This window comes from Lithobates pipiens, unplaced genomic scaffold (assembly GCF_037356315.1).
Source record: "Lithobates pipiens isolate NorthernLeopardFrog02 unplaced genomic scaffold, aLitPip1_a1.2 Scaffold_13, whole genome shotgun sequence".
Classification (NCBI taxonomy): Eukaryota; Metazoa; Chordata; class Amphibia; order Anura; family Ranidae; genus Lithobates; species Lithobates pipiens.
In genome coordinates, this window is record NW_027507718.1 from 554,583,568 (window position 1) to 554,598,131 (window position 14,564).

Consider the following 14,564-nt stretch of genomic DNA (forward strand, 5'->3'; position numbering starts at 1 on the left):
TGACACCACACCAGCACCGAGATAGAGAGCACTGACACCACACCAGCACCGTGATAGAGAGCACTGACACCACACCAACACCGAGATAGAGAGCACTGACACCACACCAGCACCGTGATAGAGAGCACTGACACCAGCACCGTGATAGAGAGCACTGACACCAGCACCGTGATAGAGAGCACTGAGACTACACCAGCACCGAGATAGAGAGCACTGACACCACACCAGCACTGTGATAGAGAGCACTGAGACCACATCAGCACCGAGATAGAGGGCACTGACACCACACCAACACCAAGATAGAGAGCACTGACACCACACCAGCACCGTGATAGAGAGAACTGACATCAGCCCCGTGATAGAGAGCACTGAGACCACACCAGCACAGATATAGAGGGCACTGACACCACACCAGCACTGAGATAGAGGGCACTGACACCACACCAGCACCGTGATAGAGAGCACTGACACCAGCACCGTGATAGGGAGCACTGACACGACACCAGTACTGAGAGAGCACTGACACCACACCAGCACCGTGATAGAGAGCACTGACACCAGCACCGTGATAGAGAGCTCTGAGACCACACCAGCACCGAGATAGAGAGCACTGACACCACACCAGCCCCGAGATAGAGAGCACTGACACCACACCAGCACCTTGATAGAGAGCACTGACACCAGCACCGTGATAGAGAGCACTGAGACCACACCAGCACTAATATAGAGGGCACTGACACCACACCAGCACCGTGATAGAGACACCACACCAGTACTGAGATAGAGAGCACTGACACCACACCAGCACCGAGATAGAGAGCACTGACACCAGCACTGAGATAGAGAGCACTGAGACCAGACCAGCCCCGAGATAGAGGGCACTGACACCACATCAGCACTGTGATAGAGAGCACTGACACCAGCACCGTGATAGAGAGCACTGACACCACACAAGCACTAAGATAAAGGGCACTGACACCACACCAGCACCGAGATAGAGAGCACTGACACCACACCAGCACCGTGATAGAGAGCACTGACACCAGCACCGTGATAGAGAGCACTGAGACTACACCAGCACCGAGATAGAGGGCACTGAGACCACACCAGCACAGAGATGGAGAGCACTGACACCACAACAACACCGTGATAGAGAGCACTGACACCAGCACCGAGATAGAGGGCACTGAGACCACACCAGCACTGAGATAGAGAGCACTGAGACCACACCAGCACCGTAATAGAGAGCACTGACACCACACCAGCACCGTGATAGAGAGCACTGACACCACACCAGCACCGAGATAGAGAGCACTGACACCACACCAGCACTGACACCACACCAGCACTGACACCAGCACCGTGATAGAGAGCACTGACACCAGCACCATGATAGAGAGCACTGACACCAGCACCGTGATAGAGAGCACCGAGACCGCACTAGCACCGAGATAGAGAGCACTGATACCACACCAGCACCATGATAGAGAGCACTGACACCACACCAGCACCAAGATAGAGAACAATGACACCACACCAGCACCAAGATAGAGGGCACTGACACCATACCAGCAACGAGATAGAGGGCACTGACACCACACCAGCACCTTGATAGAGAGCACTGACACCAGCGCTGTGATAGAGAGCACTGAGACTACACCAGCACCGAGATAGAGGGCACTGAGACCACACCAGCACCGAGATAGAGAGCACTGACACCAGCACCGTGATAGAGAGTACTGAGACCACACAAGCACAGAGATAGAGAGCAATGAGACCACACCAGCACCGTGATAGAGAGCACTGACACCCGCATTGTGATAGAGAGAGAACACTGACACCAGCACCAAGATAGAGAGCACTGACAGCAGAACTGATACCAGCAACTCGCTCCAGGACCCAAAAATATGACACCGCTCAACCTCTTCAAACAGGAGGGTACGGGCATATAGAAAAAAGGTCCGTGTGCTTGATTAAATAAATTGTTTATAGAGTTATGCATATACATGGTCTATTGGTCACATGTGTTGAATTCCTCCGAGATCCATGCCTCATTCATTTTTATAAATGTGAGGTAGTCAACACTGCGCTGAACGTCCTTTCGGACAGGACACTGGATGAGGGTCAAGCCAACAGTTCCAATGAAAATTGGAAAAGCTCTGGCCAGAGGTCAAGCCTGCCCACCCAGTAGTCCAGGGGTTCATCACTCCTCAGAGCATCCACATCGGCCGTTAACCCGATGTAGTCGGACACCCATCGGTCTAGGCGTTCCCTGATGCTGGATCCGGATGAGACCTGTCAATGGGTCGGCTGAAAGAATGACCTCATATCAGAAGTCACCAACACATCTTCAAACTGCCCTCTTCTTGCAGGTGCTGTTGGATTGGTACCCGCAACTCTTTCTCTGGGAGTGGGAATTGCTCCTCTGCCAGCGCACGCAAAAGTAGAATGCAGTAGTTGTCCAAGCAAGGCCTGTAAGTGCTCCATTCTGACAGCCCTCTGTGATGGTTGTAACATTTCCACCCTTTTTGTGTTTGTACCGGGGGTCTAAGTAAATTGCCTCCCAGTACTGGTCCTTGACCCTTATGCTTTTTATACGGGGGTCCCTGTTAAATCACTGGAGCATGAAGGCCCCCATTTGCACTACTCTGGAAGCGGAGTGGTGGCCTGGCTCCTGCTCATCATCCAGGATAATGTCGTCCTCCTCGTTCTCCTCTCCCCATCCACGCACAACAACAGGGATCCCAGAAAGGTTTAAAGCATGCTCTTCTTGCTCCTCCTCATCCGCCCCGGCACCATCCTCCTCTGACTCCTCTTCAGACTCCTGTTGTTCACTTGTCTCAGATAGAGTAGCCCCCCTGGGAATTCATCCAGCATTGCGACTTCCTCATCTTCCTGCTCCTGCTCCTCCATGGCTTGATCAATGACACAGCGCAATGCATGCTCCATAAAGAAGGTATTAGGTACGATGTCACTGATGGCGCCATGGCTGCCACTGACCAGTTTGGTGATCTCATCAAATGGCCGCAGAAGTCTGCATGCGTCGCGCATGAGCAGCCACTGGTGCGGTGACAAAAAACCCAGCTCTCCAGAACCTGTTCTGTCACAGAGTTCGTACAGGTAGTCATTAACTGCACGTTTCTGCTGGAGCAGCCTATCAAGCATATAGAAGGTTGAGTTCCATCGCGTCGGGCAATCGCAAATAAGACATCTGACTGGCAGATTGTGTCGCCGCTGAATGTCAGCAAGGCAAGCCATGGCCGTGTAAAATCTTTTGAAATGGGCCAAGATTTTACTTTCCTGCCACAAGATGTCCTGGACCCCAGGGTATTTGACAACGAATCACCGCACGACCAAGTTTAAGACATGTGCCATGCATGGCATGTGCGTAATTTTGCCCTGTTTCAATGCGCTAAGCAGATTGGCACCGTTGTCACACACCACTTTACCAACTGTCAAATTGAGCGGTGTTAGCCACTGATCTGCCTGTGAACGCAAAGCTGAAAGGAGTGCCGGGCCAGTGTGGCTCTTGGCTTTCGGGCACAACAGACACAGCACGGCATGGCAACGTCTCACCTGGCATGTCGAATAGGTTCTGGGGAGCTTGGGTGGCGCAGCGGAAGAGACGTCAGAGGAGGATGGTGCCGGGGTGGATGAGGAGGAACAAGAAGAGCATGCTTTAAACCTTTCTGGGATCCCTGTTGTTGTGCGTGGCTAGCAGTGGAAAAGGAGGAGTTAGCCGAGGAGGAGAGGGAGGGGGATGGAGTAGGAGGAGGAGAAGAAGAGGCAGGCCTGCATGCAATCCGTGGCGGTAAAACCAAATCTACACGGGTGCCACGGGTTACATGCTTGACGGCCGTCAGAAGATTCACCCAGTGGGCAGTAAAAGTTACATACCTTCCCTGCCTGTGTTTGCTAGACCACATGTCTGTGGTCAGATGTATCTTGGCACCGACACTGTGTGCCAGAGATACATTTACTTGCCGCTGAACATGGCCATATAGCTCTGGGATGCCCTTCTGTGAGAAATACTTCCTTTCTGGGACCTTCCATTGTGGTGTTCCAATGGCCACAAATTTTCAAAAAGCCTCAGAGTTCACCAGTTTATATGGCAGTAGTTGACGGGCTATCAGTTCTGACAAGCCAGCTGTCAACCGTTGGGCTAGCTATTAGATCCACAAAAGTCCTTTTAAGGACTGGTATAGGTGTACAGTATATAGGTTTCTGGTGCACTTCTGCTGACTGCTGTGCTGGTGATTGCTGAGTGCACTGCTGACCGATTCTGCAGCTGTCTTTTGTCAGTGTAGGGACAGGACGCTGTGTGGAGCAGGGACAGTCAGTTTAATCAGGGGGGGGGAGGACCCATAAGTCGGGGGTCAAGCCAGAGGTTCAGGATAAATGGGTATAGCAAGCCGAGTTGTTAGCGGGGAGTCCAAGGATCGTGATACATAAGGCACAGGAGGCACAGGAAGCTAAAGATAGTCCAGCAACCTGCATGTGTTAGGTTTAAATAGGCCACGGAGGCACCAACATTTGTCATGGCATGCGTGCATGTCTGTGTGCACCCGCCGTTGTGAGCATGTGTACGAGAATTCGACTGGCTCAACAATGCCAGGTACAGGCAGGATTGCCCATTCTTTGGCCATTTCCTTGACAGATCATCTCATTGAGAATAACCTTCTTGATTCCCTTCAGTCTGGATTTCGTCCACAGCACTCCACAGAAACTGCTCTCCTAAAACTCACAAACGACTTACTAACAGCTAAAACCAATGGGCATTATTCCGTACTCTTATGCCCCGTACACACGAGCGGACTTTTCGACATCCAAACTCCGACGGACTGAGTCCGTCAGACTATCCGATCGTGTGTGGGCTGCAACGGACTTTAGCTTCGCAAAAGTCTGACGGACTTTAGAAATGAAGCATGCTTCAAATTTTCCCGACGGAACTCCGCCGGACCCGGTCCCCTTCGAAAAATTCGCTCGTGTGTGTGCTACTCCGACGGACTAAAACCGACGCTAGGGCAGCTATTGGCTACTGTCTATGAACTTCCTACGTCGAATCCAGTCGTACGTCATCACGTTCGACTCCGTCGGAGTTTGGTGTGATGGTGTGTGGTCAAGTCCGTTCGGTCGAAAAGTCCGCCAGAACTCCGGCGGAACTCTGCTAGAACTCCGTCGGAAGTCTGTCAGACTTAATCCCTCTCGTGTGTACGGGGCATTACTCTTGGACCTCTCCACTGCCTTTTGATAAAGTTGATCATCCCCTCCTCCTCAAAAAACTAAGTTTGTTTGGTATCCATGGCTGTGCTCTCCGTTGGTTTTAATCTTACCTATCTCACCGCACCTTCAGTGTCACTTACAACTCTACTTCCTCCTCTCCAACACCTCTTACCGTTGGAGTCCCTCGAGGTTCTGTCCTCAGACCTCTACTATTCGCGATCTACATGTCCTCCCTTGGTTAGCTGATAGCCTCCCATGGCTTCCACTACCATTTATATGCTGATGGCACCCAAATCTATCTCTATATCCCTCAGCTCACCCCATCAGTCTCCTCACACATCACTGATTTACTAACAGACATATCAGGCTGGATGTTACACCACTTCCTCAAATTTAATCTATCTAAAATCTAGCTCATAATATTTCCTCCCCACGTGCCCCTTCCCCTGACTTCTCTGTCAAGATCAACGGCACAACTATCAATCTGTCCCAACATGCCAGGGTGTTAGGAGTAACCCTAGACTCTGAAATGTCCTTTCAGTCCCACATCCAATCCCTGTCCAAATCATGCCACCTTAGCCTCCACAAAATCTCTATAATATGCCCCTTTTTAACCAATGACACCACCAAGCATCTAATTCACTCCTTGGTCATCTCTCGCTTCGACTACTGCAACTCATCCCTTATTAGACTACCTTTACATACACTATCCCCCCTTCAGTCCATAATGAATGCTGCTGCAAGACTCATCCACCACCTTACCAACCACCTCTTACCGTTGGAGTCCCTCGAGGTTCTGTCCTCAGACCTCTACTATTCGCGATCTACATGTCCTCCCTTGGTTAGCTGATAGCCTCCCATGGCTTCCAGTACCATTTATATGCTGATGGCACCCAAATCTATCTCTATATCCCTCAGCTCACCCCATCAGTCTCCTCACACATCACTGATTTACTAACAGACATATCAGGCTGGATGTTACACCACTTCCTCAAATCGCTACATCGCTAACCTAGTCTCAAAATACCAACTATGCCGCTCTCTTCAGTCCTCCCAAGACTTCCTGCTCTCTAGTTCCCTTGTCACCTCCTCCCATGCTCCCCTACAAAATGTCTCCAGAGCTTCTCCCATCCTTTGGAACTCCCTACCCCATTCTGTCTGACTGTGCCCTAATCTATCCATCTTTAGACAATCCCTGAAAACCCTTCTCTTCAAAGAAGCTTATCCCGTTTCTAACTAATACACTGTTTTACTTTCTCCATCAGCTCATCCCCCACAGCTATTATCGTTTGTATCAATTGACCCTCCCTCCTAGATTGGAAGCTCTAGCGAGCCGGGGCCCTCTGATTCCTCTTGTATCAAATTGCAATGTAACTGTAATGTCTGCCTCCATTCAGTTAAGCGCTGCACAAACTGTTGGCGCAATATAAATCCTGTATAATAATAATAATCATAGTTGGGAGCAAAAAAGAGTGCAACGCCAGCAATAACTTCAAAGTGCGCTGAGACCAGCACAGAGACATTTAGCTCTAGATCATGCTCCAAGATGTTTAGTCAAGGTGTATCCTGCAGGCCTCAGAGAGAGAGCAATCAGAATGTATGCAGGCTTAGATGAGCAAAGCAACAGATCGCTAGCAAGAACAGAGTTCCTCGACCTCTTCGTTGACAGAGGAAGTTCAACTCTGTATACTTTAAAGATATGTTCAGGAGTTATGGAGACAGCAGGGAGGAGAGCGAGCAACTACATCACTGAGTCATCCGATGGGAAAACACAGCTGACTCTCCATTCTCATAGAATGTGATATGATACCAGATGATAGATCAGAGATCCCCACGCCTTAAATTGCAGGTCACTACTCTCATCTAATGCAATTAACAGACATGATTCCACTCGACCCAGATTCTGCAATTATCCTTCTACTAGGAAGAGACATACTGAAAGTGCACCAGGTCAGAGAACAGTACAATGGGCCACACAATGCACCATTTGCACAACGTCTTGACCTTGGATGGGTCATCAATGAATGCATACAAAACAAACATGTTGCAAAATGGTCGACACACCATGTCTTAGCCCCTGTACCAACAGGATACAGATAAAAGAGGGACTAGTCAACCCAATACAACAGCAAAGAGTTCAGAGCTGCATGGAGGCTATAGCCTCAGCTCAAGATACAGATCAGCTAGGATACAAGGTGTTTGAAAGAAGGCAAGATGATGACAAACCAGCACCATCTGTCGAAGATAGCCTCTTCCTTGAGATCATGGACAGAGAAGTCTCCATGGATGAGTCAAACAGCTGGGTAGCTCCACTACCTTTCAGTTCACCGTGACATCAGCTTCCTAACAACAGAGGACAAGCAGTAAAGCGCTTCACCTCATTCCGACACACTCTGGGCAGAATGCCAGATATGAAGGAACACTTCCATGAGTTCATGCAGATCTTTGACAGTGGTAAAGCTGAAAAAGCACCACCATTGGAAGAAAAACAAGAATGTTGGAACCAATATTTGGAGTGTATCATCCTCAGAAACCAGGACAGATATGAGTAGTATTCAGTCGTGGCTGGTGGAGATTTAGGATGGGGGGGCACCAGACCCACCCCTCCGTTTAACCCCTCCCACTTATAAGCCCCATCCCTTATAGTCTCCACCCTTTCCGTCCCCTGTATTGCACTTGCTTCCACCCATAGTGCCAGGAGTATACAGCCCCCAGAATCACAGGACAGAGTATACTGTCCAGAATCACAGCAGAGTATACAGCCCAGAATCACAGCAGAGTATACAGCCCAGAATCACAGCAAAGTACACAGCCCAGAATCATAGCAAAGTATACAGCCCAGAATCACAGAAAAGTATACAGCCCAGAATCACAGCAAAGTATAGAGTGTATCATCCTCAGAAACCAGGACAGATATGAGTAGTATTCAGTCGTGGCTGGTGGAGATTTAGGATGGGGGGGCACCAGACCCACCCCTCCGTTTAACCCCTCCCACTTATAAGCCCCATCCCTTATAGTCTCCACCCTTTCCGTCCCCTGTATTGCACTTGCTTCCACCCATAGTGCCAGGAGTATACAGCCCCCAGAATCACAGGACAGAGTATACTGTCCAGAATCACAGCAGAGTATACAGCCCAGAATCACAGCAGAGTATACAGCCCAGAATCACAGCAAAGTACACAGCCCAGAATCATAGCAAAGTATACAGCCCAGAATCACAGCAAAGTATACAGCCCAGAATCACAGCAAAGTATAGAGCCCAGAATCACAGCAAAGTATACAGCCCAGAATCACAGCAAAGTATACAGCCCAGAATCACAGCAAAGTATACAGCCCAGAATCACAGCAAAGTATAGAGCCCAGAATCACAGCAAAGTATACAGCCCAGAATCACAGCAAAGTATAGAGCCCAGAATCACAGCAAAGTATAGAGCCCAGAATCACAGCAAAGTATAGAGCCCAGAATCACAGCAAAGTATACAGCCCAGAATCACAGCAAAGTATACAGCCCAGAACCACAGCAAAGTATAGAGCCCAGAATCACAGCAAAGTATAGAGCCCAGAATCACAGCAAAGTATACAGCCCAGAATCACAGCAAAGTATAGAGCCCAGAATCATAGCAAAGTATACAGCCCAGAATCACAGCAAAGTATACAGCCCAGAATCACAGCAAAGTATACAGCCCAGAATCACAGCAAAGTATACAGCCCAGAATCACAGCAAAGTATACAGCCCAGAATCACAGCTGGATATACAGCCCAGAATCACAGCAGGGTATATAGTCCAGAATCACAACAGAGTAGCATTTCTCATAAATCCTGGTATATAGCATTTCTCACAAATCCTGGTATATAGCATTTCTCACAAATCCTGGTATATAGCATTTCTCACAATCCTGGTATAGTAGCAGCAGAATGAAGACCCAACTATTACATAGGTATTGCATCCCTGGGAAGCTGAACTACAAGTAGCAGCAGAACTGGGACTCACTATTACACAGGCATTGCAGCCCTGGGGAACTGAACTACAAGTAGAAGCAGAACTAAAGTTTTGAAGTCTTGGGAAGCTGATCCAATAAGAGCAGCAGAACTGAGCACAACTATTACACATTTATTAGAATTGGATAACTAAGCTACAAGTACAGCAGAGCTGGGACCCAACTAATACATAAGGCACTGCAGGTTTGGGCAACAGTACTACAAATAGCAGCAGGACTGAGGCTCAACTATTACAGCCCTGGATACCTGAACTACAAATGGCAGAACTGAGACGCAACTACTGCAGAAGAATCTTACCAGCAAAAATGAGACACAATTCATCCACAGGCATTACAGTTTAGGGGAAATGACTACAAGTAGCAGCAGAGCCGAGGCTCAACTATTAAACACATATTTCAGCCTTGGATAACTGAACTACAAGAAGCAGAACTGAGACCCAACAAATACACAAGCATTGGAGTTTTGGGCAATTCAACTACAAGTAACAGTAGAACTGAGCACCAGCCAATAAAATACTGTGGGTCACTCATACAAGTACTACAAGTAGCAGCAGACCTGGTAAACTAAAACTCATCATCATGCAAGCAATGGAGTTTTGGGAAGAGAGATACAAGTGCCAACAGACCAGCTATGAAACTATTGTAGATAATGAATAGTATCAGTAGGTTTGGTGAGCTCAGTGTACATCGATGTGTGATGGAGTACTCTCAGTGCTGGCTGTGCGGAACGGAGGGGCGAGCAGCAAGGTCTCAGAGAGACAGAGAGAAGAGTGTCACTGTCTGGGAGTCTGCAGCGCCAGGCCAGCCCAGCGCTTACCTTCAATGGTGCTGCTCGTCTGAAACCACCACACGCACACCAGTCGACTCCACCTCCACTGTCGCTAGGAAACCAGAAGTATCTAGTGTGCTCTCCTCTTGTCCCAGTTTCCTCCACGCCCACATGTCACTGTGTCAGTGACGGAAAAAACACTGCCCACTTTCCTCTCCTCCAGTCTCTGCTGCACCAATCCTAGCCACTTAATCTGGCATATTAACAAATGAGAGTAGAGTGGGGGTGTTTGCGGGCACATTGCATGCGCCCCGACCACACCCTAAACACGGGCAAATCAGCTTCCCAGCCTGCAATCAGCTGATTGCAGGCTGGGAAGCTTCCCATAGACTGCCGCACTTCCGGCGACTGGTCACTCCTAAAGTGCCGCCACTGGTAGTATTAGACTCCAGTGCAGAGCATGAAGGCATCTCCCTAAACCACATATTCCTCAGTGGACCCAACCTGAATAATACACTCCTTGGAGTCCTCATCAGATTCCTAAAAGAACTTGTTGACGTAACAGCAGATGTACAACAAATGTTCTACTGTTTCCTTGTCCGCAAAGATCACAGAGACTACCTAAGGTTCCTATGGTATGAAGATAATGACTTCAACAGAGATGTCACAGAATACAGGATGAAGGCAAACCCCTGTTTTTAACGCATACTGTTAGACAGGTTAATTTGGTTGTCTGCGAGCTGGTGGTAAGTAGGCTTTGATTTTTCCCTGGGCATTCCCCAGACTTTGTTGTTACATACAGGATGAAGGTACATGTGTTTGGGAACAGCCCCTCTCCAGCTGTAGATATCTACAACCTCAGACGAGCAGCTCAGGAAGGTAAAGAAGAGCATGGCACAGATGCCCAAAAGTTCTTCATGAGAAATTTTTACGTATATGATGGACTTGCTTCTTTCTCCAGCAACAAAGAGTCTATCAACATACTGAAAAGAACAAGAGAGATGTTAGCAGAATCTAACATAAAGTAGCACAAGATAGCTTCAAACAGCAGCAAAGTCATGGAAGCATTTCCCTCAGAGGACCGTGCAAAAGACCTCAAAGACTTAGGAACAGATTCACTTCCCCTTCAAAGAAGTTTAGAGCTCAGTTGGGATCTAAAAACCGACAGCTTCACATTTAGGCAGGGCTGGACTTACCATTGGGCTTGACTGGGCTCAAGCCCATGGGCCCCTTCCCAATAGGGGGCCCCGCAAGCCCCCCAAGATACACAGCCGAGTGTACTTGGCTTGGCTCCGCTCACAGTCACGCCCAGTCCCGCCCTATGATGGATATAACAGAGGGACTGAGCGTGACTGTGAGCCGAGCCGAGTAGACTCGGCTCCGCTCAGGACTGTGAGAGGACCCAAGAGCCGCCGAGATACACAGGACTCTATATCTCAGCACTTTAAACTTCAAGACTGCAATGACAAGGCTGCAAATGACACTGACAAGGCTGCAGATGGATGGGCAAGGCTGCATATGGACACTGATAAGGCTGCATTGATGGGCATTTAAATGTAATTTTTTTCCCTTAAACTTCCCTCCTAAAAGGTTTTTTCCTTAAAATTCCCTCCTAAACTTAGGGCGCGTGTTATACGTCGATAAATACGGTAATGTATAGAAGGTAGGGTCCAAAAGTGACTCAAGCCCAGGGGCCCCCACCACCCTAAGTCCTGCCCTGCATTTAGGGCATCTAGAGAAGTGAAGCCGCTCACGATAAGAGGTGTCTTGTCCACAGTCAACAGCCTTTATGACCTCCTAGGGTTCGTAGTTCCCATCACCATGCAAGGTAAGGCTCTTATGAGAGAAATTGCCATTGAATGTGAACAAAGTGAATGGGACACATCTCTCTACTTAAGGAGAAAGAAATGCAGTGGAATTCCCCCGGCTCACGCACTAGGCAGGGATTGACCATTGGGAACCAACGAACATTCTTACTCTTTCTCTCTCTACTCTTTTCTTCCTTTTCTTTCTTCTTTCCGATTCTTTGGAAGGCTTGCCTTCCACTCCCCCGTGGCACGGGTCGACCTTTACAGCATCCTCGCATATCTGACCTTGCACATCACGGAGGGGTGGCTGGGAGGGTCCTTTCTATATTTGGGAGACCCTCTCCCTGCACAGTGTGATCCCGAGAGGGGCACAGGGATGAGGGTACCTCATGGAACCAATTCAGACGGGGCCCGACATGAGAGCTAAGATTCCTCAGTCGAGTCGAATAGTCTATAGGTCCTGAATTAAGCGGGCTCGCCCGCTCACTTCCCCCCCCCTTTTGCGGAAGGGAACCTGGCTCACCACCTTAGGCCGCGTACACACGGGCGGATTGCCTGCCCAACTTAGTCCGTGTTTCAGCGGACAATCCGCTCGTGTGTGGGCTTCAGCGGACTTTTTCAGCGGACAGTCTGGCGAACGAAGTCTTTCGGAATTTCCGTAAGTTTGTCCGTCCAAACTTGGTTTCAGCGGACAATCCGCTCGTGTGTAGGCAAGTTGGACGGACTAAGTACGGCGCATGCTCAGAAAGGATTTACACGGGCGAAGGTTGCATTGCTGTGTATTGGACGTCGTATTTCTAGTCCCGTCGTACGTGCCGTACACGTCATCGCGCAAGCTTTCAGCGGACTGTCTGTTCATCGTGTGTGGTCAAGTCCGTTCATTTAAAAGTTGGACGGACTGTCTGTCGGATTGTCTGACGAACTTAGTTGGGCAGACAATCCGCCCGTGTGTACGCAGCCATAGAGCGTTGTTTTTGCTTTCATATGTGCTTGGCTATGACTTCCCCGCTCTCTTTAAATGTCTAGCAGGATGATATGTTGGCTAACAAGACTGTAACCATATGTTTGTAATTATTTCATGACTACTTGTCTAGCTGGTTGATTCAGCCTCTCTTGTATTCTGTTATTGAAATAAAATACTTTGAAAGAAAAAAAAAAAAAAAAAGAAATGCAGTGGAAGTTGTGGAGGGACTTATTGATTGAGCTTGAACAACTCATCATCCTGTTTCTTTGTCTGCCGTGAAGCAAAGAGAATTGTGCACATTCTCAGCTGTAGCCTTCCTTAGAGTAGTGAACTTTGAAGGACAAAGTTATGTTGGGTTTATCATGAGAAAGTCTAAACTAGCCCCACGTCCAGCTCACACTCTTCCATGCTTAGAGCTTTGTCTTCCTGTCTTAGCAGTGGAAATGGCAGAATTGAACTTGCTGAACTAGACATTGATATTCGTGCAGTGAAACAGAGTGATACACATCAGAAAGTCCACACACCCAGAACAGTGGCACTACATTAGTACAGATAAAAATCCAGCCGATCATGGGACTAGACCTGTACCAACAGCAGTCCTCAAGCACACTGACTCTCAGGTCCAACTTTTATGACTAGATCAGAACCTGAAGAGACCATTCAGTTAGAGAACTTTGAACTTATAGAACCAGACAACAACAAAGAGGTGCGGGCACAAGGTACAGCGTTCAGTACCATAACTAATAGAGGCAAGCTTGGCACGCACAGGTTTGAAACATTCTCCAGCTGGAAGCCACTCATTCAAGCAATAGGAAAGCTTATTCACCTAGCCAAATCCTTCTGAAGAGCTACAAACACTGACGAGTGTAATAGCAATCATCTTGCGCAAGCCAAAATCATTATCATCATCAGATGTATTACACATGAAATTCTCATCACACTTATGGCTGAAGTCATGGCCATCATGAACACTCGACCGTTAGTTCCAGTGTCAACAGATCCAGAAATGCCAGCAGTCTTGACACCTGCAATGCTTTTGACCCAAAATTTTGAAACAGTGGCATCTCCCACAGGAGACTTTGGGCTCAAAGGCCTATACACCAAGCAATGGAAGCAAATTCAGTCTTGCAGATATTTTCTTGGAAACAAGAGTACCTGGTGACGCTCTGGTCATGCAAAAAATAAAATGGAAAGTTGGAAAGCCTGACCTGCAATTCAGAGATGTTTTTGTACTAAAAGATGCTCAGGTCCACAGATATGAATGGCCAGTTGGACTCATTGTTGAGTCTGTACCTAGTAAAGACAGTAAGGTTAGAAAGGTCCAAGTTAAAGTCATGAGATTGGGCAGCCCTATGGTGTACCTTAGACCAGGGCTCGACAAAACCCGGGCGCCAGGTCGCATTTGCGACTAGAATTAGCGACCTGGCGCCTGGGGCAGGACAGCTGGGGGTATGCTGTCTCCGCGGACCCCTTCGGCACGATCGCGTCGGGCCGCGCCGCCGGCGGCCGCTAATTGAGCCCCCAGGCTTTGAGGCCTTCTACGATCCTATGGTTCCTTCTGGAATCGGGCGCCATCTTGTGGTGGCCGTTGGAATTACAACCAGCAATGCTAATGGATGTAATGCTAATTCCCCTGCCTGCCAGCCTATCTTCCTTCCCTTTACTCAGAACCCCTAAAAATTATATATTTTACACCCTAGAGAATAAAATGGTGGTCGTTGCAATACTGTCTATTACACCGTATTTGCACAGTGGACTTACAAGCGCACGTTTTTGGGGAAAAAGTATTTAATAAAAAAATA